Raw genomic sequence first — 6,079 nt, forward strand, 5'->3', positions numbered from 1 at the left:
TAGAAGCAGCTAGAAGCTCGAAAAAATAATGTAATGTCTTTGATTTTTATACTAAGTGTAGTTATATTTCGATTAGACTCTAAGGCTGTTTGATTAAGACATTTTTTCTTCATCGACCCTTACTTTTTCACAGGACAACCCGCTAGGTTCCGGACTTAAACATTGAGTCTGAATTAAGCCGATATACTTTTTTTTACCACCACTCCCAAAACATTTATTCACGAATGATAAACGGAATACGCAAATTCGCAGCTAATTAATATTCATATAGCTGCAAAAAAGTACAAAAATTAGTGAAGCTTTCAAATACATATACTGCATTACATTCATTTAAAAAAGGAATATATGCGTTCACTTCGGCCATCCATCTCGCACCACTGTATAAAACGGCTGAAAAACGGTTTAAGACCAATATATGAAAAGCAGTAAGAACGAACTTTAAAAGACTGACGGTAAACAAAACAGAGTTTCATCGTCTGTTTTTCGTTCTGCTATTATGTTTTTGTAATGTATAATGAGATCATTAATTAACTTAAAGAACTTAAAGAACCTGTCGCTTTGCTATTATGGTAAAAATCAAGGTAGGAAAACGATGAAAACAAAAGGCTTAAACAGAAAGGAAAAACGGCATTTTGCTCTGAAAAACAAACAAGAAAGTCTACACGCGAAAGAGGTAGAATGTAAGATAAACGACGAAAAGAGCGCAGCTAATCTATTTAACGCATGGCTTTTTATGGGAACATTCCCCTATGATCATGCAGTAACACAGCAGCGATTGCAGACGTTAGTACTTCTTTTAGCCTCTTTCTGAGGGGCTGGTCAACCGTCAATGTTTCTGCCGTAATTTTGGTTCGTTTCATTCCAAGTTTTGCCTAAATCACGGAAGCCAGAGTTACCGTTGCCAAACAGTCTGTTCTTACTTCCTTCAGTAAGCTGAATAGTCTTTCTTAAACTACATTCCAAATGGCAAGGAGAGCAAGTACTGTTAAAAGTTTTCTAAGTTTGGAAATCATTTGTTTCTACGGTGATCCCACGCTCTCAAAGCCAATTTTAAGTAATCTACGGCTGTCACAGGCACTGTTTCATCGTCGTTGACACTATCTGTATGTTCCCGCCACTCTTTGTCAATGGCACTTCTCGACCCCCCTGGCAACGGCTAGCGTGTCAAATATGGGACAAGGAAGGGTGTGTTTAGTGACTTAGCATTTTAGGGCTCAATGAAACTAATTATATCGTAGATATCATCGTCAAAACTAAATCTTTTTTTTATCTAAACGATAGCCTCTTTGCAAAAATCGCAAGCTAACAGATAATTTTTTTGATCTTGAATTTTAGCTTCTCCTTTTCGTCGTCTGGCTGATCACTAGTGTTTGCATCACTGGTCAACTTGGAAGTCTCTTTTTTTCGCATCTAAGCTGAGGTAAATATTTTTCAGAGGGAGGTGCTGTGAACTGTTTTCAGAGGGAGGTGCTGTGAACTGTTTTCAGGATCAACGGTCATTCTCTTTTCTTGAAAATATTTGGTGGTCATGAAATTTCACAACAAAGTCTTTACAAGTTTCACCGTCTCTTCTTTCAAAAAATGAAACAGTGGGGCATCTGCTTGGGAAATTGTATTAAACTCTGTTAATACTCCAAGGAAGTACTCCATAAACATTATCATGAGTTTCATAAGCGGGTTTTGAACTGCATTCAACAGAAGCCCATTTCCATTCGTGGGGTCCTCAAATTCCAAATTCCTGAAATAATGCTTCAGGGGTCCACAAGGCCGAAGAATTTGTTTTAAAAACGCATGCACTGGAGAGCCATCTTGTTTGTCCAGTCGCAAGAATTTTCGGCCGGTCCATATTAAAAAAGTCCTGGACCTCTCCAAGTCCAAGCATTGACTCGTTTTGCACCGTTTGCAAAATGATAACAAATCGTCGTGCGTGCATCTTCTAAAGTTTTTGAAAGCTTTTACATGCATAAGATGCCACAAGATGGATTTGTGGCAACTACACTTCACAACAGTAGCCCATGGGTAGTTTTCCTTTGTAAGTGAAGAAACAGAGTGATGGGCTCCCATCATAACGCGTGCAGTGTCACTGCAGAAACCAATACAATTGGTCAGTGGAACTCCATCTTTTTCCAGAATTTGCAGAGTTTCGTCGGGGCATTCCATAAGGTCAAGTAAATCCACATCTGTTTCCAAGTTTTCGTTCAAAAAACTAACACAGATAGCCAATGTTTAGCAGTTGCAAAATCAGTTGTCTCGTCAGATATGATCTAAACGGTTTTTTTTCAGAGACTCCACCAGCATGTCCTTGTAATAAACTGACAGGCCCTGGCGGACTATGTTTGTCATTTTCTGTTTACCCAATCTTACTTTATCAGTAACATTATTATGTGACATATTTTTCAGGAATGGGACTAACTTGTCAATCATCAAAAATGGTAAATTGTTTTCAATAAGAAATGCTGCAATTTTGCCTCTGTATCTTGTACTACATCATTTGATACAAACCCCAGGAACTAAGCTACAGGCTTTGTAACTGAATTTGAAGCTTTGATGTTCTTCTCGCGTTTCTGTGATGGGGAATGTTTTATCAAAGGTGTCTTACCTTCTTCGTATTAAAATTTGACTGAGCATGCCGAGCACCAATCCGACTCTTCATTAGATTAAACTAAAAAAAAAACACACTTTTTCAACTGAAAGTATGGAGCAACATTAAAACTTAAAACGAACAGAAATTATTGCGTATATGAGGGAGGCTGCCCCTTCCTCAACACCTCATTCTTCGCGATAAATGTTATTCGGCAGTATAAAAGAAAACGACCTAACTTCTAATTAAACGACCCTTGTGTTTCAAGAGTCGTTTTAAAGAATTGGGAAAAATATAAACTTTAGTGTAAAGAGCGAGGTGTTGAGGTAGGGGCAACCCCCCTCGTATACGTAATAATTTCTGTTCGTTTTAAGTTTTAATGTTCCTCCTTACTTTCAGTTAAAAAATTTGTTTTTTAAATCTAATTTCTGATTTTTTTCAAATAGCACCAGGATATCTGGCTCCACCTTCACGAAAAAATCCTCTGGACAATTCAATCCTGGCAAAAAGCGAGAAATTTTCAAAAGTTTTTCTGAGTTCACAAACTATCTTCGTTATCATGAAACTGCCTTAGCATATCTAGTTGAAACTTTCAGGGAGTGTTACGGAGGTCAAGTGGACCTCAAATTTTACAGTGTGTATCCACATCCAGAAAATACGAGCATCATACCTGCAATATCTAAAAAACGGCTTGGGTAACGAATTTAAAACTGTTATGTACAATTGGGACAGGGGATAGTGGGGTGAGTGAGGTTAGGACAAATAAGTTTTAAATTTTGCATTGAGAGGATGCGCAAAGGGCTAAGTCACTTTTGTGTCTTAGCCGCAAAAACACTTCTGCTTAGTTAACTCCATTAGGCTTAAAGTTTGTAGATAGCTAAGAAGCGAGGTGAACCAAGAGATACTATGTGATCCAGGATATTAAAACGCAGTATCTATAGTGTGAGGGGAATGGCATTGGATATAGAGGTCAAACTCTTAGGGAGCACTGAGAGAAGGGTTGCGGGACAAGTTGACGTCTACTTTTGTCTTGGGGGAAGGGGAAATGTAGAAATAAAACGAAGGACATTACGCATATCCAGACTATCAAAATACCAAATCTGGGATATCTCAGGAACGGCTCGGGGATAAAGCTGAAAGTTACAGGAAGCGTAGGACAGGGAAAGGAGAGGGACGTCAAATTTCGGGTTTGAGGGAAAATTAAATATGTTTTGTGTCAGGTCAAATTAAATGATTTTGCTTTACAAGCTGCAATTGGACTTGAAATTTATTCATCGTTAAATAACAAGGTATTTTGAAAGAGAGTATGCGTTGACAGGTTATCAAAACAGCGAATCTGCCCTATCTTTCGAATGGCTTGGGAGATCAAGTTATAAATTTTTGGGGGGTTTATTTTTGGGGGGCGAAGACGCTAACCTATAATTTTAGGTTAAGTTAGGGGGGTGGAGAAGGCACTTTTGCACTTAGGCCCCTCTAGGAATAAAGTCTATTCACGGTAAATCAGCAAAGTTAATTGAAAGACTATATATTTGCTAAGGTTAATGAAACAGAGCATCTGCGGACCCCCCCCCCCCCCAAAAAAAAAAATATAGGGAAGGCGCGTTGGAACCCTCTGGAGATGCTGGGGGTTCATTTGGACCTCAAGATTAGGGGAGAGAACAGGAGTAAATATAAAGACGCTAAGCGTATCAAGCTAAGCGTAAAGTATCAAAATACTATATGCTGAACATATGTGTAGGTGGTGGGGGTGATAAGGGATCATGAAGTTTTTTTCGAGGGGGATGTTGCATGTTGCATTATTTTCAAAAAGGGGGGAAACACCCCTTAAAAGTAACCCCCTAAAAACCACCAAAAGATTTAGAGTATAAGAGAATTCTACTGTAGTGGTTTCATGCTTCTATCCTGACTTCCAATCCGACTATCCCTTCAAGTACGGATATACAAAAAGAAGGGATATCTCTTTCCTCTGGGCTCGTTGCAGAGGCTTGATTATGTCCAAACAACCTAAAGACACAACAGCTTTTACATCCTACCAAGTTTGGTTAAACAAAACAGAACAGACACTTTTGGTAGCTGCAGAAATAAATATATGGGCCTGATGGGCCAAAGCAGGGGTGCCAATTCACGCAAATTCAAGGAAAGGTGAGGATTGTTTTCTCTTTAAAAAAATGAATCATAGGCGTCGCAATAGCGCTGCCTAATTAAAGAACGATGTTGGCAAATTGTATTATTTATTTATTTTTTCTTGGTCTTAGACCAGGGCACTTCGTGTCAAAGGAGCTGTCGTAGAAAGTTCGAAAAGGCCTCATTTGATTGGAAATTGAAGTGGTTAGTGCCCTTTTTAATAGTCAAAGGTGATTGGAGGACAACAAGCCCCTCCCCCACCCCACCCCCCACGCCCATCATTCCCCAAAGCACATCCAATAAAAATTTTGATATGACCATTTTGTTCAGCGCAGCTGATTTCCAGATAAAAAATATGTTTTTGAGGAGGTCATTCCCCCACAACCCTAAGGGCAAGGGTTTTACGCTATGCCCTGGATGCATATCAGAACGATGTTGGCACAATGTATTATTTTTTTTTTCCTTTAGACCAGGGCACTTCGTATCGAAGGAGTTGTCGTAGAAACTTCAAAAAGAGCTCATTCGATTGGAAATTGGAATGGCTTGTGCCCTTTTTAATAGTCGAAAGTGATTGGAAGGCAACTAACACCCCTTCCACGCCCACCATTTCCCGAAAAATATCAATAAAAAATTTTGAGATATCCATTTTGTTCAGCGTAGTTGATTTCTAGATAGAAAATATGTTTTTGAGGAGGCCATTCCCCCACAATCCTCAGGGCCAGGATTTTAAGTTATGCGCTGGGGGCATATAAGAACGATGTTGGCACAATGTATTATTAATTATTTTTTTTCTTTTAGACCAGGGCATTCGTATCGAATAAGTTGTCGTAGAAACTTCGAAAAGGGCTCATTCAATTGGAAGTCGGAGTGGCTTGTGCTCTTTTTAATAGTCGAAACTGAATGGAAGGCAACTAACACCCCTTCCACGCCCACCATTTCTCGAAACATATCCAATCAAAATTTTGACCTAGCCATTTTGTTCAGCGTAGTTGATTTCCAGATAGAAATTATGTTTTTGAGGTGGACACTCCCCCACAGCCCTCAGGGCAAGGGTTGTAAGTTATGCCCTGGGGGCATATAAGGTTTTTATAGAAAGTATTGTCATAGAAACTTCAACAAAGGCTCATTCAATTGGGAATTCAAAGAGCTAGTGCCCTTTTTAATAGTCGAAAGTGATTGGAGGGCAACTAACCCCCTTCTCATGCCCACCTTTTCCCCAAACACATCCAATCAACATTTTAAGATAGCCAATTTGTTGAACGTTGTTGAAAGTTCTGGAAATTAGGTCTTTGAGGATGACAAACCCCCCGCAACCCTTAGGACAAGGGTTGTAAGTTATACCATGGGGGAATATAGGGCTCTTATAGATCGCGT

The sequence above is a fragment of the Artemia sp. Qi Xiang Cuo genome, chromosome 21, assembly GCF_049724085.1.
Source record: "Artemia sp. Qi Xiang Cuo chromosome 21, ASM4972408v1, whole genome shotgun sequence".
In the NCBI taxonomy this organism is placed as follows: Eukaryota; Metazoa; Arthropoda; class Branchiopoda; order Anostraca; family Artemiidae; genus Artemia; species Artemia sp. Qi Xiang Cuo.